The sequence below is a fragment of the Dasypus novemcinctus genome, chromosome 6, assembly GCF_030445035.2.
Source record: "Dasypus novemcinctus isolate mDasNov1 chromosome 6, mDasNov1.1.hap2, whole genome shotgun sequence".
NCBI lineage: Eukaryota > Metazoa > Chordata > Mammalia > Cingulata > Dasypodidae > Dasypus > Dasypus novemcinctus.
This window is the reverse complement of record NC_080678.1, coordinates 57,197,529-57,225,057: the sequence shown is the minus strand read 5'-3', so window position 1 is coordinate 57,225,057 and position 27,529 is coordinate 57,197,529. Positions and strand designations below refer to the sequence as shown.

The window sequence follows — 27,529 nt, the reverse complement described above, 5'->3', positions numbered from 1 at the left end:
GGGAGAACCCTGCAGGTGAGAGGCCCAGGGCTTCTGGGGACATCTAGTCAACTTCAGTAATACGGAACTGAGGGCCAGTCCCTACTCCACAGAGGAGAAAATGGAGACAAGGCCACATGGGTACCTGTCCAGGTCCCAGCCTAAAGGGGACTTAGAAAATTTCAAAGAAGGTGCTTCAAAATGTGGGGCCCCCAAGGGGCAGAAGCCATGCTTGCCCTGGTATAAGGGTAGGTACCACTACCAAGAAAATATTTCTTTTAAAAATGCTTGTTCTTAGCATTAGTTGAGCTCTAATAGTATCATTTCTCCTCCTTTGAATTTCTAAATGTGTAGTCATTACATTGGAAAACTGAGCACTGCAGAAATAGAGATTTTTTAAAAAGCCTGAGCTATAAAATCCTCATTTTTATGATCCTTTGAGTTATTAACCTCTAAATAGCTTTTAAGCTTTCAGTTGTATGCTCAAGAGCCTTTAAAACCTGCAAATCCTCATCCTAAATTCTTTTACAGGGCTAAACAGATCAAATTTCCCTGCAAGTTATCCTTCATCGCTAGCATTGTTTCCATTTCTGTAAAGTCTTTTGCATCTGCATTGCAAAATAGCAGTCCCCCCTCCTTTCACCAACTAGTCCCACGTGACCATTTATTTCCTGCCAAGCAGCTCGAATGACTTCCAGCCCCAAGACTCTTTGCACCCAATCCCGATGGAAATCCTTTTCCTTTCCTGACAAACTTGGCTTCTCCAGTACAAAGTGGATTTTGTACTCTTTTGCCCTAACTCAAACTGCCTTACCTCACTACTCTCTAGGGACCCAATTTTCCCAGAATGGAGGTTGAGTAACCCCTTCCTTCCTGCCGCACTCATCTTCTCCCCTGCTGGGTTAATACTTCCCGTTTCCCTGCTTTGGTGACTTTGATCATGTTCTTCCCTGTACCTGGAATGCCCTCCCCCTCATGCTTCTCCCCCTCCGTCAGCTCAAAGGATGAGGGAACACTGGCTTGACCCCACGGCGCATAGGGATACCACCTTTTCCAAGAAATTTGTTTTGAAATTTCCCCGCAGTTAGGACTGTCGGGGCGTCATATACTGACTTGCATGGGCCACAGGCACTTTGCCTTCATGGGCCCCTCCCACCATAATAGAATTTCAGGGGCTCTAACATTTTCCTTTTTTCTAGCGTGAGAAAAAAAGTAAAACATTTTCTTTCATACTGAAAGTTCGTTTTTTCTTATTATTTTTAAAAGAAATTAAAACATTTTTGTGAGCCCCTAAAAATACCGTGGAGTCCTAGGCTTTGTGCCTACCAGATAAGTCAGCCCTGAGGCCTGTAGGTTTTGCAGACTGAGAAAGATAGTTTGGTAGAGTGGTTAAGAGCTGCAATCCTGGAGCCACGCTGCTTAGGTCTGAATCCTGGCTCTGCCTCTCACTACTCTGTGGCCTAAGCAAGTCACTGAATGCCTTTGTGACTCAGTTTCTCATCTGTAAAATAGGGATAATTCTAATACCTCGTTTAGAGGGTTGTAGTATGGTTAAATGGGCTAATATGTGCTTAGACCAATGACTGATACATAGCACTATATGTATTAGCTATTATCTTTATTAAGTCAATGTTATGTACTCAATCAACATTTGTTGAATAAAACAATGAATATTCTATCTTTTGCCAATACTTTAACTCAGGAATATGAAACCACCTTAAAGGAAGGATTTGAAATCTGGACAGAATTATTTCTATTTTTGAAAAAGATAAAAAGAAAAAAAGCCTTCCAGGAGATGAGGCAAATCCTTGATAATATATGAATGCATCTTTTTTCTACAACATTACACAATGTGTAGAAAATCACAAACCCTTTACAGCTGGAAACATTTAAGAGGTCATCTAGCCCAGACTTCCAGCCAGTGAAAAGAATCCTTTCTACAACAGAGCTCCTTGGGTACTTTCAGGAACATGGAGCTGAATCTTTCATCAAGCATCTCATTCCACTATTAATCAGATCAAATCTTAGAATGTTCTTCCATATATACTGACTAAAGTTTTGCCTTCCTTCAACTTCCATCCATTTATCCTGCTTCTGTTTTTAAAGCTACTTAGGACAGGTTCATTCTCTTTCAGACAGCAAGCTCCTGAGTACTTTTAGATGGGGCTCGAGTATTCTCTTGTCTTTTCTCTCCTAAGAGAGTATCAATTTTTTCACCCATGTTCTAGGGGCCAAGACTTAAAAATTCTTCACAAACCTGATCTTTCTCTGTAGGAAACTACTGCCACTCTCAATATATGGCAGTCCAATGTGAAAATGGCGCAACAGCTCAGCTCAGACAAGGCAGGATATTCTTAAACTGTTACCTTCTTTGTTCTGGATGCCCTTTTCTATTAATACAGATTAAGAGTGCATGAGATGTTTTGGTAGTTGCATTACACTGTTGGTTTATATTAAATTAGTGGTCATCTGAACGCTCTAGGTTCTTTTTATATCAATGATTGTCAGCTTTTCTCCATTCTTCTGGAATTTATTTTATGGGCCAGAATGCAGGACTTTATGTGTATTTCTAATCTTATTGGTTTTATTTATTTACTTTTAAAGATTTATTTATTTTATTTTTTATTTCTGTGTCTATTTGCTGCGTGTTATTCTTTGTCCGCGTCTGTTGTTGTCAGGGGCACAGGAATCTGTGTTTCTTTTTGTTGCATCATCTTGTTGTGTCAGCTCTCTGTGTGTGCAGTGCCATTCTTGGGCAGGCTGAACTTTCTTTCGTGCTGGGAGGCTCTCCTTACGGGGCGCGCTCCTTGCACGTGGGGCTCCCATAGGTGGGGACACCCCTGCGTAGTACGGCACTCCTTGCGCGCATCAGCACTGGGCATGGGCCAGCTCCACACAGGTCAAGGAGGCCCGGGGTTTGAACTGCGGACCTCCCATATGGTAGAAGGATGCCCTAACCACTGGGCCAAGTCCACTTCCCAAATCTTACTGGTTTTACAGCCTATTGAGACTTTTAAATCTTAATTATCTTTAAGTAATCACATTAGTTTTCCCATCCAGTCTTTTACCATCTACAACAGGGGTTCTTACCCTTTTTTGTCCCACGGACCACTTTGCCAGTCAGGTGAAAATCATGGACCCCTTGCTAAGTCCACACTATACTATGTATTATTTAATAAATATACCTGCACCAACACGTCCCCACAGGATATTTTTTTGAATTTCAATTCAAACTCACAGACCCCTCGCTAAACATACTTGCTAAACATAGTTTCTCTGGTTTCATCTAAGACACTCACATTTATCTTGCCTAGGGCAAGGTCAGATCGCTTATCTAAGGGCTGTCCTAATTACCATCATTTAGCTCAATGTCTTGATTTTAGCTGCAGTCTTTCCAGGAAATACTTTTAAGAGGCCAATTCAAGTCAACATTTAGTTTGTCCAAGTCTCTGGTTTGCAAATCTGGACATCCTTCAGAAGTCTCAGCTCAGAGACTCTGATTCAGTAGGTTTTCCATGGGTTCTGAGAATCAGTAAATTTTTTTTTTAAGATTTTTTTTTTTTAAGATTTATTTTTATTTCATTTCTCTCCCCTTCCCCGCCCCGGTTATCTGCTTTCTGTGTCTGTGTCCGTTCGCTGTGTGTTCTTCTGTGTCCACTTATATTCTTGTCAGCAGCACCGGGAATCTGTGTCTCTTTTTGTTGTGTCATCTTGCTGCATCAGCTCTCTTCCATGTGTGTGGCACCACTCCTGGGCAGGCTGCACTTTTTTCATGCTGGGTGGCTCTCCTTATGGGGTGCACTCCTTGCACATGGGGCTCCCTACATGGGGACACCCCTGTGTGGCACAGCACTCCTTGCGCGGTACCACTGTGCGTGGGCCAGCTCACCACATGGGTCAGGAGGCCCTAGGTTTGAACCCTGGACCTTCCATGTGGTAGGCGGATGCTCTATCCATTGAACCAAATCCACTTCCCAGAATTAGAAATTTTTAAAAGCACTCCAGATAAGTCGCTAGGACTCAATCAATGTGTAGTTCGTACACCAACAGCAGCAGCACCACCTCAGAACAAGTTAAAGAGGCAAAAGCTCCCACCCTACCTCAATCCCACTAAACTTCAGCAAGACCCAGGTGATGTGTATGAGCACTAGGTAAGCCATTCCCACAATCTGGCCCTTTATTTACTTAAGAAGAAAAAGAAGAAGAATGAGGGAAGGATGGAGGAAAAAGAAGAAGAGGAAAAGTCCTGCCTTCTCCATGGATCAAATTTTCCAAATTTGGACTCAAGTGTATTTTATCACCTCTCTTTACCTCAACTCCGTTGTCAAAAAGGGATGGTAAATATTCCTACCTCACTGGGATGTTATTAGGATTAAGTGAATTACACATGAAACACTGAGGTCACTGCCTGCCCACAGTAAGCACTCAATGCATTTTAGCGATAATTATGGTTGTAACTATTGCTACTAGAGTTGCTGACACTGTGTTAAGCACTGGGGCTACTGTGGTGAAAAGATCCAATGTCTGCCCTTAAGAAGATTGTAGCTGGGAATTGTGCCTGAAGGGTGGAGATGGATGGTTTGGTCCCCATGTGGTGGGTCATCTAGTAGAAGACCACAAGAGGAGAGTAGGTGGGAAAGTACAAAGCAGCCTTGGAGGTCCCGAAAGCCTTCCCAGAGGAGATGTCCCCTATGCTGAGGGAGTGGTAGAAGTTGGGCAGGCAAGGTTGCAAATACTGTTCTGGGTGGAGTGGGGGGGGCAGTATTTGAAGACCCCTGAGTTGAGATCGATGACTAGTAAAACCTCTGAAGTCACATCTACTTCTTTCAGCCTTCTTCTAAAAGCTGCCTGGGAGTGTGAGTTCACTGGGAGAGTGAGTTCATTTAAGGTAGCCAGGTGCCTTCACTTTCTCCTTACCACCAGGAGCATCGGTTCCCCTCTCTACAGTGAGTGCTCTTCACACTCCATTTTGAAGACTCCTGTTGGAAAAGAGACTGCAAACTTGTACTTGAGTGATTCTGTGGTCCCTCTTTAGCCCTTCCTGTTGTCCCTCTTGTTCCAACATTGCTCTGACACGATTCTTTTGTCATTTTAATATTTCCACTTAATCTGGTTTGTAGTATCCTTGATTCTTTTCTGAGTATTCCAGTTGTTGAAATTTGTCCTTAATTAAGCAAAACATCATTTAAGTTCCTGCAGTGCATATACTTTTTAAAATGTCCTCTCATCAGAAAGCTACTTATGTAGCCAACATTTTTTTAAGGTAATGATTTTAATTGAATTATGAAGTGAAAAGATAGTTAAGCCCTGTTTATATGTACATGAAAGAATATTTAAAAATAATCACTGCACAAAATACAAAGGGTGGGTGAGGTTATGCTGTGATATTAATTTTTCTCCCATAATGTTTTTTTTTTTAACTGTTCAAGAACAAATTAAAGTTTCCACGTCAAGTTTGTTTTCAAAATGCCAGGTCATAACACAATTGCTGGCTTCACATTCTGAATATCTTCAACAGTTCCTGCGCATTGCAGTTTGTAAGTTTCCTTGTTGCACAGTTGATAAAGAAACCCAGGTGAATAACATTTTCAATGGGCTTCAGTGATAACTATGTGTTCAAGATTCAGATAGGACTGCGCAGATAGATTTCAGCCTGGATGTTAATAAGTAACTCCAATAGTTCCTGGGTGGCATAACAATTGAAGTGTTCAGAGGGATCACAGAGCACTTTTCCAAGTTAAGATCTAAATAGCCTGACAGTTTCTTGAGTTTCTTGTTCAAGTAATGAATGACGTTGGCAGGATCACTATCTGCAAACTCTGGGAGAGGCACACTGATGAATTCAACCTCATCTTCTTCCAAAGATCTTAGTATTTTCCTCCCTTGACTGGAGGGGAGCAGCTGGGGCATGTGCAGAAGGCTGTTTTAAGATGACACCATCTTTGATGTATTTTATTCCATATTAGTACATGTCACCTGGTTGAAGTGTAAAGTATTTGCACAGGTATGCTCCTCCTAGAATGCCACCCGCAAGCATAACTGGTAGTCCAAGAGCACATGCACCAACACCCGACTCTTCTTTGGCCAACCGGTACCACTTCATTTGTGTCCTCGCAGTCCGCAGCAGGTGTATTGGGGGGTGGGGGGGCAGATGAGTGCCCTCTCGTCCCTCTTGGGCTCGTTCTTGAACTCCTGGGCCAGAGCCGAGTTGAACGTCACCTTCACCGTGGCACAGCCTTGGGGGTCCTCGGAGGCGCAGGCTGCTGACTGTGGGCTCCAGGCGCTGCTCTGTGGTGCCTGAGGCGGCTACTGCGGCACGGCTCTTGCAGTCTAGCTAGCCTCAAATTCTTGTTTACAACTATCAAGAAAATTACTTTTCTTTTCATTGAACTCACTTGCAGGCTTACTGTTTTCATTGTTAGAACTTTCCACAAGGTTTAAGATCGCCTTCTTTATGAACTTTTAAAGTTTGTTTTCTTAAAGTTGAAGATATATTTCTTTATTCAATCAATTGATATTTATTGAACATCTGCTATGTAATGGTACAGATCACTGAACAGAACAATGAGCCATACCATGGTAGAACTCACAGTCCAGTGAAGCTAAGATTTGTGTCTGATTGGGCCATGCATTCTTTGTTTTTTAAGGTTATGAACTCTAAGGTGACACAGGGTAACTGACAGGATCCTGATAGGAAAGACATAGGATACTGAAATGGGATAATGGAAGAGAGTTTAATGAAGGTACTATTTACAAAGTTGTGGGCAGGGTTGAGGAAAAATCAACAAGGGATGGGGAAGCATGGGGGTGATAAGCAACCACAGGAAGTTAGTACCACTCCTGTGCCTAAAGGTCGAGGAGAAGGAGCAGTTACCAGAACCAGGAGAGCTGCAGCAGCAGGACAGGGCCACCCAGCGGGACCCATGGCCTTACTTGGAGCATCCAGCTAGTACCGACTCTCTGCTGGGCAGGGAGGGAGCTAGGGCAATGAACTAACCTCCCTCCTCCTGCCCTTGGGTTTCCTACTGGTACCTGCAACTGGCAATCCCAACCAAGCTGGTGGAGAGGGAGCCCGAGGATGCTGTCTGTAAAGCTCAGCCTTCTGGGGCACAGAGCCAGGTGGAGAGGGTGGACAGTAAAGCTAGAGGGGCAAATCCAGACTTCAGAGCATCCATGGCTCCTTTCTCAGAGAAGTGATTCCAAAGCACAGATCTGGCCCTGTTACTCCCGGCTTGCTTAAGACTTTCCACTGACTCCCCATCGCTGATGAAGCAAAGCCTAAACTCCCTGGCCCATGCAGCAGTGTCTTCTGTGACCTCAGCCCTTCCTTTCTCACCAGCCTCACCTCCTAGCTCTCCCCTACCTTCCACCTACGTTTCCATGGTAAATCCCTTAAACACTTACAATTTCCTATACCAAGCAGGTTTTTTCATGCTTTCATGCATTTGTACACACTGCACCATCTGCCTGGGCTGCCCTTGGCCTCCCTGCCCCTTTGCAAAGTCTTGTTTATTCTTCCAAACTCAGCTCACCTGTCATATGCTCTGTGAAGTCTCTTCTGTTTGTTCTGCCCCAGAGTTCTCTAAGCTTTCTTTATGCAATTCCGTTATTGCACTGATCACACAGAACGAGATTCTTAATATAGCTAGATCTGTCTTCCCCACTGCACTGTTAACGCCATGAGGAAAGAAATGGTGTCAAATTAATCTGATTCATCTTCATCTCCCAGCATCTGGCACAATGCCCAAACATGTGGTGGGTAAGCACCAGTGACCTGTGAAAGAGGTTCTAATGATGATGTTTCTGTACCACTCTGTATGGGACAAATTCAAATAACAATTCTAGCTTTTTTAAACCCATACATTCTGAATGTCCTTTCATTTCTGCACTTCATACATTTTGAGACAGCCTTGAAAAAGTACTGGAGATTTATTTTATTGACAAGTATGTCAACCTCACTCATACTAACTGCTGTAAAGAAATACCCTGAGCAACATTTTCAACTCCTTCTGGCTGAGTGGTACATAAAAAGCAATTCAACAGTTGAACAAGGCTCCTTTGGACAGCTTGTTCTGATGGTTAGCTCTAAGTCTAAAGCCCTTTTCAAAATTGTTCATCAGTGGTATACTGGAGACTCATTTTATGGACTTCTGTTAAGGAAAGGATTGTACTTGATATAGATTTGTGTGCATGTTGGGAGAGTGTGAAGAGAAAACAAACATATTTATTTAATCTAATATTTTTAGTACAACCCTTATTCATGTCTCCCTGAAATAAACTATAATGTCCAATGTCAAATCAGTTTCAAGAATCTCTCTAATCATGACACAGAGTTCCATACTTTCAGTAAATGCTAAAAGGTTGTATTTCAAGGTGAAGTTCAATGCAAACAACATCCCACCCACCAAGAATGAGACCCTTTTTTATTGCTTAGGAAGGCTGGGGTCAAGAACAGAATGGTCAATATAATAGCATAAAGAAGGAGAACAACTCAGTCAGATGGAATCGTGCTTGATTAGTAAACTTTGTGCCATTTCACATGAAATTAGTGCCTGAAAAATACTATTCCACATTTATTTGGTGACATACACATGCAAGGCACAGAGCAGGCTGATGAGGAGAGGAAGCTCAGTGACACACGGCCGTCCCTTCAGAGAGTTCCCTGTGCATGGGGCTATCCAGCATCTCACAGTCATCTATAACATAAACCAGGAGCAGAGAGATGCTGGGGCAATCTTGGAAAGGTTTGCAAAAGGAGTGGCAGTTGATTCTTGAAGAATGGTAGGATTTCAACAGGTATAGGTGAGAGAGAATGTCATTCCAGAGAATGGGAACGATATGGCCAAGGTGTTGAGTAGGTTGTGTGGGGCCCCCTCAGTGATCGGTGATCATGTCTGCGGCTTTAGATGCATTAGAAAATACAAGAAAGGCCAAATAATAAAGTGAAAATCATTCATAATATCCGTCAACCAAAGATACTGAGAAATAGGGGAAGATAAGCTCAAATGTGGTTTATGAGGCATATTCTAAGGGACATGAATGCTACCTGTCATATTGGATTAGAGTCCACCCTAATCCAGTTTGGCCTCAGCTGAACTAATAACATCTTCAACGATGCCGTTTCCAAAGAGGATCACATTCATGAGACAGGGGTTAGGACTTGAACATATTTTTTGGTGGATGCACAATTTAATCCATAACTCCAATTAAATATTTACATAGATAATTATCTAATAATATAAGGAAATATTCATAATATAGTGTAAAATTTTAGAAGCAGATGATAAAACAGTATGATTTGATTTTTCCAAAAAAAATATTAACAAGGAACTGTGGACAAATACAGGAAGAGAATTGGCCAAAATGGAAACAGTGGTATCTTTGCTTGATGGGTATTATGAATGATTTTTATTTATTTTACCTTTCTTATATTTTCCAAATTTAACCAATGAATGAGTATAATTTTTGGTAATCAGGAAAAATGTCATTAAAAAAATCGCATTCAGACCAGAGGAATGAGTACAGTTCAGGACCATTCTTAGCTACTTTGTTTCTCTTTAACAAACCATTCCATGTATAGGCTTCAGAGTCTCCATTTGGGGGGGGGCGGTAGATTAAGGCAGGTAAACTCTAAGATCTTTCACACTTCCAAGGTGTCTTAACACATTATCCATGCCTTGTCAATGTTCTCACAGCACCAGGCATGTACCTTGTCATAGCACCCTTGCAAGATATGTATTCCTAAGTTACATGTCTGCCTCTCCCCAGTGAAGCATCTTGAGGGCAGCAACAGTCTTGTGTCTCTTCTATTAGCCAGAATAGAATCTAGAAGAATTCTGCCTTCAAATAATAACTTCATTACTCAAATTGACTTAAGCAAAAAAGGAAGTTCATTAATTCCTGGAACTTAAAAGGCCAGGTGGATCTTCAGACACAGCTGAATCCTAGTATCCAAATGATGGTACCCAGCAGCAGATTTTTCAGGTCTGCTTTTGTCTCTGTTGGCCTCTACTGGCAGTCTCAATCTCACATTCTCACAGCTTCCACCTCTGTTGGAATGAGATCTTCAGCTTCTGGATAGTTCCACTCAAGTCCCAGGTTTGCTTTTCTTTGAGTCCATGTAGAGCACTGTGGCCCGAAACTTAGAATATACCATGCACGCCTATAGTACCTGGGGTTGGTAGTAGTTATGGGGGATAGGTTCAAGACTAGTCTCCCTTGAAGAAACTACATGAACCAAAAGTATGGACAAGGTGGTTTCCAAAAGGAAAATCAAGGTGCTGTCACCAGGGGAGTGGATGTAGCTCAGTGGTTGAGCACCTGCTTCCCATGTATGAGGTCCCAGGTTTAATCCCAGTACCTCCTAAAAAAATAAATAAATAAATAAATAAAGGTGTTGTCATCAGGAGAAGGGAAAATGGATTCTGGGCAAGAATACAATTTCCCTCCATTCATACCCCCAGCAACTTGCACTGTGCCTGGCATCAAATGGATAGGGGCTCAGGAATGCCTGCAGAATGAATGAAAGGCTAGTGTACAACAAAATTTAAATCTCAAAACTTAAATTTCTACCCTTCTGATTGCATAGGCACTCCTGACTCATGCTTTCTGTGTTTGTAGGTTCTGGCTCTCAGCAACTAAGAAATATGAAGTGATTTTTATCAAGTCATTTTCCTCTTCAATCCTTGTTAACACATTCATTTTCTTAGATTCAAGTGAGAATTTCTATTGGATTAAAATAAAATACACACGACTATTGTAACACTATGTCCCAATCTAGGTGCTGTCATGAATTGATTTATACACTGTCTTTGAAAAACCTGTTAGAGCATTTCTTTCAATAGTATATGGGAAATTGTCCAACTTAAATATGGGGGACTTTACTTAATGGTTGTGAAACACTTTTGCCAAAAAGGAAAAGAAAAAGAGCAGTAGGAAGTTTCCTTGTGCTTGAACTTCCATATTATTATTATTTTATTTATTTATTTAATTCTGGGGGGGGACTAGAGGCCAGGGATTGAACCCAGGACCTTGTACATGGGAAGCCGGTGCTCAACCACTGAGCCACTTCCAACTTCCCTGAGTTGGGTTTTTCATTTGTTTTGCTTGTTGTTCATTTTTTGTTTCTTCAGGAGGCACCGGGAACCAAACTGGAGACATCCCTTGTGGGAGGCAGGAGCTCATCCGCTCACTATTATTATATTTAATGTAGTACAAGCATGTGTTAAAAAGAGGATGCAGTGAAAAATGTCTTCCTTCCATCTCTGATCCCCCTTCACAGAGGCAACCACAGCTAAAAGTTTCTTATGGATCTTTCCAGAGAGCTGCAATGTAATTGTAAGCATACGTAAATATACTTATCACAATAGCTTTTCTTTTCCTTTTTACACAATGGCAAGATCATTGAACCTGTTTTTCATCTTGTTTTTTTTCACCTAACAACATGTGTTAGAGTGAGTTTCATATTAGAACAGATAGCTACATCTCATTCTTTTAAATGCTGCCTATTATTCCAATATAAGGATGTACCATATTTTTTTAACTACTCCTCTGCTGCTGGGCATTTAAGTTGTTAGTCTTTTGCTACCTCCCTAGTAAGGACTTTATGCTTCAGCTGACACAAAGTATCTGTCTTTTATTAAAAGTATCACTGAGGAACATCTCATAAAATAAATAAAAATCATTAAAAAATCTATGGGGATGTAGAATATGCAGCCACTGTCGAAAGCAGTTCTTCAAAAAGTTAAGTACAGAATTAGTATTTGACCTCGCAATTCCACTTCTGGGTATATACCCAAAGAAATTGAAAACAGGGTTTTAAATAGTTATTTGTACAGCAATGTTCTTAGCATTATTCACTAAAAACCAAAAGGAATAAACAGTCCTCAACAGCATGAATGGATAAACAAAATGTGGTACATACACAATGAATATTAGCTGTAAGAAGAGATGAAGTTCTGATACACACTGAAACATGGATAAACCTTGAAACATTATGCCTAGTAAAATAAGCAAGGCATATAAGAACAAATACTATATGATTTCACTTATATGAAATATCTAGAAATAGCAAATTCAGAGGCAGAAAAGAGATAACCAAGGCATAAGGGAAAGAAAGGGAGGAGAAGTTGGTGCTTGGAATGTATGAGTGTTTGTAAATTTTGGCAAAAAAAAAAAATCTGAAGCCATGGCACTGGCAAGGGACTACTTTATGGTGCCAGATTAAGTTCTGAAAAACTTAGTTTACCTGGTAAAAGTTGCCTATGTCCCCACACTTATTCCTGCCTACTCCTGTTGGATGCCAAGGAAACCTGTTATATTCTTGCCTTAGATCATTACCAACTACAGTTCCAGAACTTTGACCCTTCCCCATAGTGGACTCTAAAGCTCTAGGTCCAATCAGATTAAACCGAATTGCCCCCCTGGCACTGATCTGACCTCTGGCATGTCATCTTGATTTGTGTATCAAGCCATAGAATAGCTGGGGTGGATCTGGGCAGGCTTCCAGAACAGTGGCTATGGGAGTGTCACCAAAATGGGACTGCTTCCAGAGTTGTAAATCGGGCTTTGAACTCATAGCATACATCTCTTCTATTGATAAAAGAAGCTTGGCAGCAGCGACCTCAGTCACAAAAGGAGCATAGTTTTGGGGGGACTTTGACCTCTTCTTAGACATCTCTTCAGGGTCTTTCTCCTTAGGGCTTATTCAGCCCTTTGCTACGTGGTTTGTATAATGCACAGTAGAATCTTATTCATCTACACGTTTAATTTTCAAGAATCCTACTATGTGTCCTTTGTAAGAAGAGAGAGAATCAAATAATGCCAAAATGCCCCTATTGGTCTACCCAATGAGGAGGTGCCCAGACAGTGGCTGCAGTCATGCCTACAACCAGCAACACTTGTCTACTGAAACTTTTGGAAAGAGTATGAATGACTGTAACGGTTTGCTAGTTGTACACCAAAAATAGTACAACTGTTGTCCCTGGGGACAGCCATGAGTGTGGTGATAGAAGAAAGTGAGGAATTCCTGGAGGGTAATGAAGAGTTAGAGAACATTAAAAAGTTATTGTTTTAGTTTCCTTGGCAGTTCAAGCAAATACCATGCAATGTGCTGACTTGAACAATGGGAATTTAGTGGCTCATGGTTAGGAAAAAGGCATTATCAAGTTGATGCTTTTCCCCCAAAGACTGACATTCTGGGCTGGCCGCTGGCCGCCCTTGGTCTTTTAGCTTGTCATGTTGGCAAGGCGCGTGGCGAGTCCTGGTGTCTCCCTTCTCTTCTGGGTTCCATTGATGTCCAGTTCCTGGCTGTTCCCTCTGTGGCTTTCTCAATGTCTGAATTTCATTCAGCTTATAAAGGATTCCAGTAATAAGATTAAGACCCATCCTGACTGAAGTGGGCTACACCTTAACTGAAGTGACCGCATCAACAGGCCCTGCTCTCAGTGGGTCCACACAGGAATAGACTAAGTTTGAGAACATGTTTAACCTGCAAACCATGTTGACCACACCAAACCATGATTTTGTTTTGAAGAATAATCAAGATTACTGTTGCCTATATATGAATTTCACCCCTAGGTGTTGACTTTTGAATTAAATCCAGTTATTTTTTTTTAAGATTTATTTTATTTATTTACACACACACCCCATTGTTGTTTGTGGTCGCTGTGTTCATTTGCTGTGTGCTGTCTGTGTCTCTTCATTTTCTCTTTAGGAGGCACTGGGAACTGAACTTGGGACCTCCCATGTGGAAGAAAGGCCCTCAGTCACCTGAGCCACCTCAGCTCCCTGGTTTGTCGTATCTCTCATTGTCTTTCCTCTTTGTGTCTCTTTTGTCACATCATCTTATTGCATCAGCTCTCCATGCCTGCCCACCGCTCCAGCTCTCCTTCTGCAGGAGGCATGGGGAACCGAACCCAGGACCTCCCATGGGGTAGACAGGAACCCAATCACTTGAGTCATATCCACTTCCCCTTAATCCACTTTAAGTATGACCCCACTGTATCTCATCTGAACTGCACTGAGGCACATGAGGTAGAGCAATTTGCCTAAATTCACAAGCCAATAAGTAAGTAGCAGGGCCAGAATTCAAATCCATGCTATTTGCAAGTCCTAAATGTGAAGTCACTGCTCTTTGTTGTGTTCCCCTATCACCTACGAAACTGGGAGAATGAGCATTGCTCTAGGGTGACTGACCATTTCAACATTCCTGAGACAAAGGGGTATCCTGGCATGTAAGACTTTCAGTTGTAAAACCAGGCAGCCTCAGGCAAGACATGATGCTTGGTGACCCTATTTGTATTTTGAAAAACTCTGAGCCACACAGTGCGATCATTATATAATTTTTAATCTCTTTCTTCTGAATGATTCCTCTGATAGTCTATCCTGAGTAATAGGCCTGGGAAACATGACTTGAGGGTAATGGGGCCTTTTGATAAGGTAAGTCTATTAGACCTCATAGAAGCCCATTTGAAATGGACTTCGAGCTCTCTATTTGAGGGACTTTTAAAGTCAATGCTTTGATAATGCATATAATCACTGGCTGATTCATGCACTTAATCTGTTTTTATGTTTTTGCTGGAAGTTGTTTATGAAGCTAGTAATGAAGTTTTCTGTTGCAGTACCTTTTCTCATGACAGGAGAAACTGAAGTGGATTAGAAAACCTGCTGCATAGAAGACATACAAAAAGCATACAAATAGCATCTTTTCATGTTCAACATCATTAGCCATCAGGAAATGCAAATCAAATCCATAATGACATAGTACTTCATATCCAATAGGATAACTATAATAAAAAAAGATGGACTATAACAAGTATCGGCAAGAATGTGGAAAAATTGAACCCTCCTACACTGCTAATGGGAATGTAAAATGATGCAGTCACTTTGGAAAATGGTCTGGCAATTCTTCAAATGGTTAAAAATAGACTTACCATATGAAATTTCATTCCTAAATATACAGCCTAGAGAAATGGAAACATATGTCTACATGAAAACTTGTACACTAATTTTCATACCAAGATTATTCATAATAGCCAAAAAGTGAAAACAAACCAAATGTCCATCAATTGATTAATGGATAAATTTACTGTGGGATATCTGTACAATGGAATGTTCTGAGCCATAAAAAGAAATGAAGTACTAATACAGTCTATGACATGGATGAACTTTGAAAACATGCTAAGTAGCAAAAATCAGACAAAAAAGGCCACATATTTTATGCTTCCATTTTTATGAAATAAGAAGATCTATAGAGAAAGAAAGTAGAGTCATTGTTTAGGTTGGGTGTGGGGGTGAGGAATTGTGGGGTGATAGGTAAGTAGTTGTACAGGATTTCTTTTGGGGTTTAATATAACTATTCTAAAATTGTTTGTGAATATGGATGTACAACTCTGTGAATATATTAAAAGCCATTGAATTATACAGTTCAACTAGGTGGATATTATATCTCAATAAAGCTATTTAATAAAATAAGAGATTGTTTTTAGCCTTGCTTCTGTCTCACAGCACAGCCAAGACCACCTTGCAAAGCTCTTGACTTAACCAGGTTACATCAAACTCAAGCTCAGCAAATCCTGATCTCATAGTTCCCTCCCCCAATGTGAGCTTGGGAAGTACCAGAGATTCTCAATCCATTTTACTGTGGAGAAAAGGCAAGTGACCAAGCCATCCACCCTTCCACTACAAAGCAATGGTAAGGCTTAAAAGGATTTATGGGTTTGCCGAGCCTTTACAATTTTCCAGACTTTTGGTTGAATCCATAGGAATCTATTTAGAGAATTCAAATTATCCCAGCCAATAAAAGAAAGAATTTATTTAGAATTTTATAAGAATGCTTACTGTATTCCCTATGTGCTTGAAACTAGAAAGGAAAGAAATCTGGTCAAGGAAATGCTCTTGTTCCTGTTTTTGATACAAGTCAAGCTTCTTCCTTTGGACTCAATTGATAATGAAATTTCTGATTATCTAACCTGGGCTTGCCTCAAGCTATTATTGCAAAAGCATTATCTCCAATAAACGGTTTGCTTTGCAAATTGACATTATGAACACACTCTCAAGGACTCATTAAACCTACTTAAGAGAACAAATTGTTTTTAAGGTTGGACAGATGAACCTATGCGAAGGAAACAAATAAATACAAATGCCCCTTCCTTAGCAGGCTCTCTGGAAACATAGTTCAAGAGTGCAGTTAATTCCTATTGTTGGAGGTATTTCAAAGAAATCACAAAATAATTTCCTTTAAAGCATTAAAGTAAATGAAATTGACATATTCTGTATAACCATCTAAGGTCCTCTTTTCACTTATATCAAATGAGTTTTGTCTTAGTAAGTCCAAATTAATGAACATTTTATTATTCTGTTTAGTAAGTTGAAAAAACCAAATTGCATCCACAGGCAGTGGTTATAAGCATAGACTGCCTGGGTTGGGATACTGGCTCTGCCATTTAGTTTACCAGGGTGCTTCCTTTCCTCCTCTATAATATGTGAAGGGCAATATTCCCTACTTTATAGGTTGTTGTGAAGGTTAAATGTTATTATGTAAAGCACTTAAAGTAGTGTTAAGTGCTAGGTTCATTAGCTTCATTGCGATGACTTAGTCAGCTAGGCTTTGGGCCTAAATCAACAAATTAATATTAACAAAATCAATAATCAGTCTTTTTTTTTTAAGATTTCTTTTTATTTATTTATTCCCCCACCCCTTTGTTGTTTGTAGTCGCTGTCTGCTCTTGGTGTCCATTTGCTGTGTGCTCTCTGTGTCCGCTCACCTTCTATTTAGGAGGCACCAGGAACTGAACCCGGGACCTCCCATGTGGAAGAGAGGTGCTCAATCACCTGAGCCACCTCAGCTCCCAATAATCAACCTTGTTACACCATCTTGAGAATTTGTATTTATAGAAGAACCCAAGCGGTAGACCATGAATGGGTTAAACTAGTGCTTTCTTAGCAGATTTTTAACCTGAAGAAAGGTACCCATGGTCAAATGGATAAAAGGAATGGAATGAATAATTAAGGCTAAGTTTGAGAAATATTTTCAGGCAAGGAAAAGTTTATTGAATTCCACAGATGATTTTTTCCAAATCTATTTGAACTGTATATTTGAGTTTGAGAGACCGTTATAGCTGCATGATTTTTTTATTAGCTTTGTATCCTGTATGAATCTACTACCTAAATCAGCATAACTGGCTTGTAATGTGACAAATGAGTTAAAATAATCACTTCCCATTAGAATAGCTCTTCTAAAAAAAACATTTATTTTGTTTGTTTATTTCTCCCCTCCTTGTTGTTTGCGCTCAGTATCTATTCTCTTCCTGTTTTTTTAGGAGGCACTGGGAACTGAACCAGGGACCACCCATGTGGGAGGGAGGCACCCATTGACTTGAGCCACCTCCACTTCCCGCTTGTCTCTCATTGTGTCTCTTCATTGCATCACCTTGTTGCATCAGCTCGCTGCACCAGCCTGCTCCGTCAGCTTGCTTTCTTGTCTTCTTTAGGAGGCACTGGGAAACCAAACCTGGGACTTCCTATGTGGTAGATGGGCACCCAACTGCTTGAGCCATATCTGCTTCCCTAGAATAGCCTTTAAAGGTTGGGATGTAATCATTCTGTGACTCCTATTAGACACAAGTGCCTTTTTAGTGTGTGGTGCAAGTATATACATGTTTAACTTATTAACATTTTCTTTTGAGTTCTGAAAAATATATATATAAACTTGGATGATTCATTTTAGTAGGGACAAGAATTTTACATTCTGGGAAAGCAGATGTGTCTTAAGCAGTTGTGCACTCACCTACCACATGGGAAGTCCCAGATTCAGTTCCTGGTGCCTCCTAAAGAACACGACCAAGACAGCAAGCTGACATGGCAAGCTGATGCAACAAGATGATGCAATGAAGAGACACAATGAGGAAACACAGTGAGAGATACAACAAGCAGAGAGGAGCGGTGGCTCAAGCAATTGGGTGCCTCACTCCTACATGTGAGTCCCGGGTTTGGTTTCCAGTATCTTCTAAGAAAAAAGAAGACAAACACACAACAAACAGACACAAAGAACAGACAGGGAGTGCAAATAGTGGGGGAGGGGGAGAAATAAATAAAATAAATCTTAAAAAAAAAAGAAGAATTTTACATACTAACATGAACAGAGAAGTAGGTATTGAATACGGGCCTCCCCAAAGGACCAAAAAAAGCATTTAGTAATTTATTTAGACAGGAGTACCAGGATCTCATTTTGGTAAAGATATTACCTCATAATCTGGTAACATTTCAGGATTGGATGAATTTTATTGGTATCACAAAGACAAGTGCTATTACTCTTCCATTGTTTACCTTTTAAGGTTTACTCCCACTGAAAGTAGGGGAGCCAGTTGTTCATGCTCTAAGTTTGAAATCTTACCATTCTCTTCAACTACTTAAAAAATTTGGAAATATCTGTGGTTCGTAACTCAGAATATGGTGTGGTCTCTGTCTTCAAAAAAGGAAAAGAAATTCAATGTTCTAATTTCTACATTTGGGAAAAAAAATAACTGGTTGTGCTTTGAAAAAAACCAGACCATACAAATAAAATCCATTGGAATGCATGTGTATGTGCCTGGAGGCAAAGAGGAGTAACTTGAACAATGGAATGGATGATGCTTTTACCTGAGGTACAGAATCTGATGGTTTGTTACTAGAATGCCCTGAGAGGTGGAGAAGGGGCCTCATCAGGGTCCCAAGACTAGAACTGAAATATGCTATTATTTCAGGCCACTCAGGGGTGGCCTTTAAACTGTGACGCTGGCAGGTGGAATGGAGGCGAGAGAACAGACCTGGGCTGGAATTTCAGCTGAGGACCTTTGTACAAGGGCTTGGCAAACCCAGGAAAGTAAGTTGAACACTCAGAGCTATTTGCTTCATCTCTAAACTGAAGGAAACGACACTCCATTTTATTTGCAATATTGTATATAGTATTTGTTATCTGTTGCTGCATTAGAAACTCAGTGGCTTAAAATAATGTTTATTACCTCACAGTTGTTTTTTTTTAACTTTTTAAAATTTTTATTTCTCTCCCATTCCCGCCCCCCCAGTTGTCTGCTCTCTGTGTCCATTCACTGTGTGTTCTTCTGTGATCGCTTCTGTCCTTATCAGCGGCACCAGGAACCTGTATTTGTTTTTGTTGCGTCATCTTGTTGTGTCAGCTCTCTGTGTGTGTGGCGCCATTCCTGGGCAGGCTGCACTTTCTTTCACGGTGGGCGGCTCTCCTTACGGGGCGCACTCCTTGCACGTGGGGCTCCCCTACGTGGGGCACACCCCTGCGTGGCACAGCACTCCTTGTGCTCATCAGCACTGCACATGGGCCAGCTGCACACGGGTCAAGGAGGCCCGGGGTTTGAACCACAGACCTCCCATGTGGTAGACAGACGCCCTAACCACTGGGCCAAATCTGCTTCCCAACCTCACAGTTTTTGTAGGTCAGGAATCCAAGTGTGACTTAGCTGGGTACTTCCACCTCAAGGTCTCTCAGAAGCTGCAATCAAGGTGTCAGCCAGGGCTGTGGTCTCATCTGGAGGAAGGAGTCACTTCCAGGCTAACTCATGTGGCTGTTAGCAGGCCTCAGGACCTCACTGGCTATTGTCCAGAGACTCAGTTCGTTACCCTGTGGGCCTCTTCATAGGGCAGCTGACAGCATGGCAGGTGGCTTTTGTGTGAGAGAATAGAGGAGAGAGCAAGAGAGTGTGAGGAAAATGGAAGTCAGTTAACCTTGGAAGCGACATCCCATCATTTTGTAATATTATATATCTTAGAAGCCAGTCATTTTTGGGGTATTGAAATTGTCCTGAATGATGTTACAGTGATGGATATAGGCCATTATATATTTTGTCATAACTTACAAAATTGTGTGGGACAGAGTTTAAACTATAATGTAAACTATAATACATGCAATGCTGCAATATGTGTCCATCAATTGTAACAAATGTACTGCACTAATGAAGGAGGTTGTTTATGTGGAAAAATGTGGTAGGGGTAGGGAGTGGGCATATGGGAATCCCTATATTTTTTATGTAACATTTATATAATCTAAAGCATTTTTTAAAAATAAAAAAAAATATTAAATTTAAAAAATGATGCCAGTCACTAGTCCAGCCCACACTCAAGTGGAGGGGATTAGACAAGGACCAATTCAGAGGCCGCCCATCACATATATAAAAAAATGTGTATTTCCTGACTCTAGCACCAAGGATTAAGATACAGCTGGATTTGACAATTCAGATTTACTAGAAAGTAACTTCTTTGAAGTCTTCCTGTATTAGGTACACTAAGTCAACTCGTTGACTCATCTCTAGAGTTTTTGTCATACCAGAAGGCTGGTGAACAGAAAATAACAATAATGATAGGAGAGGTTAGGGCCATTGATTGCTAGTTGGCATTGAGAGCAAGCATGGAGGTTAAAAAGTAGAAATGCTGAAGTAGTCTCAGTCAGTATATGTCCAATGATGAGGTACATGTCCAATGATGAGGAAAAGCAAGCTCATATTGCCTTCTGACAGTTGATTTTAAAATTTTCAGGAATTTTATGAACTGATTGTTAATCATCATCATTATTTTAAAATGAATTATAGAAATTTACAAGTGTTAAATTTTATTGAAAGCAAAGGTAGTAAACACTAAAAACTCATTACATCCTGATTATTTTACTACATTTTGTTCTTATCTGTGTTCTTGAGATTATTCATATCTGTTGTATCAGGTGGGAATACTATTTAATGGTACACTACTTCTCATCTCTTCCCAACTCTGCTCGTATGTGGCACATAAGTAGCTTAAAATTAGCAATAGTGGGAGTATTTCTACTAAAGAATTGGCATATGTTACAAATCAGGACTTGATTTATTGTTTTGTTGATTGTCCAGATCAGAAGTTAGCAACCTTTTTTCTGTAACGTATTAGATAGCAAATATTTTCAGCTTTGTGGGCTGTAGAGTCTATTGCAACTACTCAACTCTGCCCTAGTAGTACAAAGTAGCTATAGACTACATGAATCAATGAGTGTGCCTGCATTCTAATGAAACTTTATTCACACATACTGAAATTTGAATTTGATAAGATTTTCACATATCTGTAGATATTATTCTTCTTTTGATTTTTTCCAGCCACTTAAAAATGTAAAATTCATTTCTAGATCAGGAGCCATCCAAAAGCATATGACAGGGGATTTCCAGGGAAGGTGGCAGAGTAGGGAGCTCCAGGTGAGGCAGGTTAGGCTAGGAACCAGGAAGGCAGCTGGTCAGACTAAAGCTGTACCAGCTGGGGCCCCACCTGGACACCCTCTCAGGGGAGGCAGCTGCTTAAGAACACAGCTGTAACTGTTACATCCCAAAAGCCTGCCAAGACCCTCCTCACAAGGTCCCGTTTAAACTCCCAGACTCAAAACAAGCTCCGGACAAATAAATAAACAAAAATAAAGTAAAAAAAACAAAGAAAAAAAAAGCCCCAGATAATCCCAAAGGCCTCCGCAAAGGTTCTCTATAAACTGACAAGTGAAAGTCGTAAAGGCAAGCAATCGGGATAGCAAATAGCTGAGGTCCCTCCTCATTACGGCGGCAGGGGAGGAGGAAAGGCCTTAAAAAGGCCAACCCCAGGCCCCAGGAGCACATCTCGCCCTGTAACATGCTGGCACCTGTGTCTTGGGTATACACTTTCTCTTTTCTGGTTTCTTTACTTTCTTGCCTACCCTAAAGCATGTACGTAAATTATTTTACGTGACAAAGTAAAAAACTTAGAACTCAGAAACCCAGAGCATTCTGGTAACACAGGACTCAGTCCCTGTACCAAAACAACTATTAAGCAGTCAGGAACTGTCTGAAATAACTACTTTGAAACTCCAGAGACCAGAAAAATACTGCATAGCGTTCAGGGACTAGCAGGAGGAAGAGGATGATAAATTACAGTAAAGACTGTAAATTGCTCTTCTCTCTCTGATCAGGGGTTACCGGCACCCATCCCCCATCCCCCACTCTCGCAGCTGGCCGCTGCAGGGTCCAGCCCCTGGCTAGCAGCTGCTGAAAGAAAGGGACATAAAAATCCTCTTCCCCGGGAGAAGGGGTTGGTCTCAGGGCTTCCTTGAGACGGTGGGGTGGAGTGGGGTGTTAGCTGAAAGGCTGCGTTTGCTGGACAGGCCTCCTCAACTTTGAGGAGCCTTTGTAGAAGTTCTTGGTGCCCTTCCTGACCTCCTCCACATGGCACTTTGGAAGTGGTCTGCACCCCGTTTGTGGGCCCCTGGACCTGCTTCAGAAAGATCAAATTGGCAAAGTCCTCCCTGGGGTGCCACCTCCCCCGCCCCCCGCAAAAGCAGCATGAGACCATGAGAGAAATGTAAAAAAATCTGTGGAGGTGACCAGGCTGGGACAAAGGGCTGCAGGCTTCAGATACTGGAAGAGGGAGGTTTGTCCCCTGGGAAACAGAGGGGACAACTAAACTCTTATAAATAGAGGAACTCCAAAACAACTAACAAGCAAAAGCTGAGGACAGGAGAGGCCCATTAAGAGAGGAAAATCATGCAGAGTGCATTCACCTTGGGCAGACCTTCCTGGTAGGAGGCCTAAAGCTCAAGAAAATCTGTCTTATGATCAGCTGATTACAAAACCAAGAAAGAGACATCCCAGGAAGTAAATCCCAAAGTTAACATTTTAAAATATTAAAGTGTAAAGTGTACAACAAAAGACAGTGCACAAAGTGTATAAGACAAAGAGAGAAACAGGAAATAAAGGCCCATTCAAAGGAAGAGGATAAAAATGCAGAAAATACCAATAAACAAGATGAGAATGTGGACATACTGAACAAAGTCTTTTAAAAAATATTCTTAAAAATGCTTAAGGAGTTGAAGAAGAGTATACTAAGAACTATAGGATATCAGAAAAACAATGAATGAACAATATGAGAATCTAAAAAAAGAGAAAGAGATTTTTAAAAGAAACCAACAGAACACTGGAGAAAAAGACCACTATAGCAGTTTGATATAGTTATAAATTCCAAAACTAGATATTGGATTATGTTTGTAATCTGGTTTGCACCTGGGCATGATTAAGTTATGATTAGGGCTTGGATTGGGCCATGTCATTAAAGCATTGAGTCAGTCACCACCCCTTGGTGGGTGGGAACTCACAGATAAAAGACATGGCAAAGGACAGAGTTGGGGGTTTTTGATGTTGGAGTTTGATGCTGAAGCCTTAAGCTGGAGTCCTGGAAAGTAAGCTCACAGAGGGAAAAGAAGCCTGACCCAGGAAGGGAGGAACCCAGGAAAGCTGAACCCTCTCAGCCGTCAGCAGCCATCCTGCTCCAACACATGAAAATAGACTTTGGTGAGAGAAGTAACTTATGCTTTATGGCCTGGTATCTGTAAGCTCCTACCCCAAATAAATACCCTTTCTGAAAACCAATCAATTTCTGGTATTGTAGTCAGCACCCCTTTGGCTGCCTAATACAACCACAATAAAAGAAATGAAAAATATCCAGGAGGGTTTCAAGATCAAAATGAAGCTGGTAGTAGAAAAATCAGTGAACTTGAAGATAAGACACTTGAAATGAGTCAGGCTGAAGAGCAGAAAGAAAAACAAAGTATTAAAAGCAAAAATAGCATAAGACATCATCAAGTGTACCAATATATGTGTTGTGGGAGTCCCTGAAGGAGAAGAAGGAGAGAAGGGGCAGAAGGAATTGTTAAAGAAATAATGATGGAGAACTTACAAAACTTAACAAAAGATATGAAGATGCATATCAAACAAGCTCAGAGAACACCAGATGGGATAAACATGTATAAAAATGTACTGTGTCATATAGGGATTACATTGTCAAATGCCAGGGACAAGGAGAGTTCTGAAAGCTGCAAGAGATAGGCAATGTCTTATATACAGGGGAGTCCTAATAAGACTGAGTGCCAATTTCTTATCAGAAACCATGGAGGTAAGAAGGAAGTGGGTTGAAATACTTAAAGTGCTGAAGGAAAACAACTGCCAAGAATTTTATATCTGCTGAGACTCTCTTTCAAAAATGAGCGAGAGATTAAGATATTTTCAGATGAGCAAAAGCTAAGGAATACATCACCACTAGACCTGCCTTACAAACAATGCTAAACGGAATTCTTCAGACTGAAATGAAAGGACACTAGACAGTGTTACAAAGCAGCATAAAGAAATAAAGACCTGTGGTAAAGGTAACCATTTGGGTAGTTTAAAATGCCAGTATTGGGAAGCGGACTTGGCCCAGGGGTTAGGGTGTCCGTCTACCACATGAGAGGTCCGCGGTTCAAACCCCAGGCCTCCTTGACCCGTGTGGAGCTGGCCCACGCGCAGTGCTGACGCGTGCAAGGAGTGCCATGCCATGCAGGGGTGTCGCCCGTGTAGGGGAGCCACACACACAAGGAGTGCGCCCCATAAGGAGAACCACCCAGTGCCAAAGAAAGTGCAGCCTTCCCAGGAATGGCGCCGCACACACGGAGAGCTGACGCGGCAAGATGATGCAGCAAAAAGAAACACAGATTCCCGTGCCGCTGACAACAACAGAGGTGGACAAAGAAGACGACGCAGCAAATAGACACAGAGAACAGACAACCGGGGCAGGGGGAGGAAGAAGGGGACAGAAATAAATAAATAAATAAGTCTTTTCTTTAAAATGCCAGTATTATTGTATTTTATTCTTTTTATGTAACTATACTTCTTCTTATAGGTGATAATATACAAATACTTCAAAAGTAATGATAAATTTATATTTATTGTACAAAATACAGAGACATAAGTGGTAACAAGTACAAAAGAATGGTGGGGAGACAAGGGTATAGGAAAAGTACAAGTGCATGCTATTGAAGTTAAGTTGGTATCAAATCTAAATTATATATTTAGAATGTTAAATTTTAACTCTGTGATAACCACAAAGAAAACAGATGAAAAGTATATCCAGATAGAAAAGAGAAGGCACTCAATATGGTACAACACAAGAAAGCAAATAAATATAATAGGAGGCTTTAATGGAAGTGAGGGACAAAAAGGGTATAAGACTTATAAAGACTTATAAGCAAAATGGCAGAAGAAAGTCCTACCTTATCAGTAGTGACTTAAAATGTAAATAGATTAAATTCTCCACTCAAAAAAGCAGAGATTGGAAGAAAAGATGAAACAGCATGATCCAACAAGTAGGTTGATGATGAAAGGATGGGAAAAAATATACTATGCAAGTAGTAACAAAAAGAGTTAGGGTGGTCATACTAATTTTGTATAAAAGAAACTTTAATTCAAAAACCATTACGGGGACAATGATAATCATTATATACTAATAAAGGGGACAATTCAATAGGATGATGTAACAATTATAAATATATGTGCACCTAACAGCAGAGCCCAAAAACATATGAAGCAAATACTGACAGATTTGAAGGGACAAACTGATGGATCTACATTAATAGTAGAAAACACACCATCTCAATAATAGGACATCTATCTGGAATGATACACTAAACAACTATACCTAATGAACATGTATAGAATACTGCACCAAAACAGAATTAACATTCTTTCTGAGTGCATATGGATCATTCTCCAGGATAGAAAATATATTAGGTCACAAAAAAGCTCAATAAAATAAAAAATAATGAAGTCATACAATATATCCTCTAAAAACACAATGGAATTAAGCTGGAAATCAGTGACAGAGAGAAAAAGGGAAAATTCACAAATATGTGGAAATTAAATAACATACTCTTAAATAACCAATGGATTAAAGAGGAAATCAAGTGAAATTAGGAAATATCTTGAGGCAAATGACAAAGAAAATATAACATATTGAAACTTATCAGGGGAAGTAGATTTTGCTCAACTGATAGAGTGTCCGCCCACCACATAGGAGGCCCAGGATTCAAACCCAGGACCTCCTGGCCTGTGTGGTGAGCTGGCCCATGCGCAGTGCTGATGCACACAAGGAATGCCATACCACACGGGGGTATCCCCCACGTAGAGAAGCCCCACGTGCAAGGAGTGCACCCCTGCAAGGAGAGCTGCCCCATGTGTAAAAAGCACAACCTGACCAGGAGTGGCACTACACACATGGAGAGCTGATGCAGCAAGATGACACAACAAAAAAAAAGAGACACAGAATCCTAGTGCCACTGACAAGAATGCAAGCAGACACAGAAGAACACACAGTGAATGGACACAGAGAGCAGACAACAAGGGGAGCAGGGGAAGGGGAGATAAATAAGTAAAAATTTAAAAATAAATTTTAAAAAAGAAGTGCTATATTACTGCTACCATTAAAAAAAACTTACCAGAAGCAACAGAGAAGTGGATGTGCCTTAAGCAGTTGAGCTCCTGCCTACCACAGGGGAGGCCCTGGGTTCAGTTCCTGGTGTATCCTAGAGAAGACAAGCAAGACAGCGAACTGACACAATGGTCTGGTATGGCAAGCTGACACAAGATCACTCAACAAGAGACACAAGGAGGAAAACATAGAGACACAACAAAGCAGGGAGTGGAGGTGGCTCAAGAGATTAGGTGCCTCCTTCCCACATGGGAGGTCCCGGGTTCAGTTCTGGAGCCTCCTAAAAGGAAGATGAGCACACAATGAATAGACACAGCAAGTGCAAACAATGAGGGGATGGAGAGAAATAAATTAATAAAAAATAAATCTTTAAAAAACAACAAAAGCAGCACTGAGAGGGAAATTTATAGCTCTAAATACTTACATTAAAAAGAAAACTTCAAATCAGACAACTAAACCACAAAACTGGAAGAACTAGAAAAAGAAACCCAAAGCATGCAGAAGGAAGGAAATAACAAAGCTTAGTGCATAGATAAATGAAATTTTTAAAAAAGAAATAATAGGAACAAAACCAAAAGTCAGTTCTTTGAGAAGATCAGTAAAATCAACAGACCGTTAGCTAGTCAGACAAAGAAAAAAAGAGAGGGGATAGAAATAATGAAAATGAAAATGTAAAGGGGGACATTACTACTGACCCACTGAAATAAAAAGAACTGTAAGTGGATACTATAACAACTGTATGCAATAAATTAGGTAATCTTGATGAAATGTACAAATTCTTAGAAACACACAAATTACCTACATTAACTCAGAAGAAATAGGAAATCTCAACAAACCCATTACTCATAAAGAGATTGAATCATTATTCAAAAAAAATTCACAAAAGAGAAAAGCCTAGGGACAGATGACTTCACAGGGGAATTCTACCAGACATTCCAAGAAGTCTTAATTCCAATTCTGCTCAAATCTTCCAAAAAAATTAAAGAGGAGGGAACACTCCCTAACTCATTCTACAAGGCAAACATCACCCTCATACAAAAGCCAGATAAAGATACCACAAGAAAAGAAAACTACAGACCAATATCTCTTATGAATTTAGATGCAAAAAACATTTGTAGCTCCAGTGGCTAAGGACTTACTTTTCGTATATGAGGTCTCAGGTTCGATCCCCAGTACCTCCTAAAAACAAACAAACAAAAAACCAGCTCTCATTGGGGAACAGATGTAGCACAGTGGTTGAGTGCCTGGTTCCCATGTATGAGGTCCT

General features: G+C 40.7%; 1 protein-coding gene and 1 pseudogene across 2 annotated transcripts in view; one reads left to right on the top strand and one right to left on the bottom strand.

Moving 5' to 3' along the window:
- The window catches only part of MINPP1 (multiple inositol-polyphosphate phosphatase 1), a 152,656-nt gene that overhangs the window by 114,233 nt on the left and 10,894 nt on the right, over positions 1-27,529 (top strand). The gene's annotated exons all lie outside the window — the stretch shown is intronic.
- The window catches only part of LOC101413959 (integral membrane protein 2B pseudogene), a 29,259-nt pseudogene continuing 7,133 nt past the window's right edge, over positions 5,404-27,529 (bottom strand).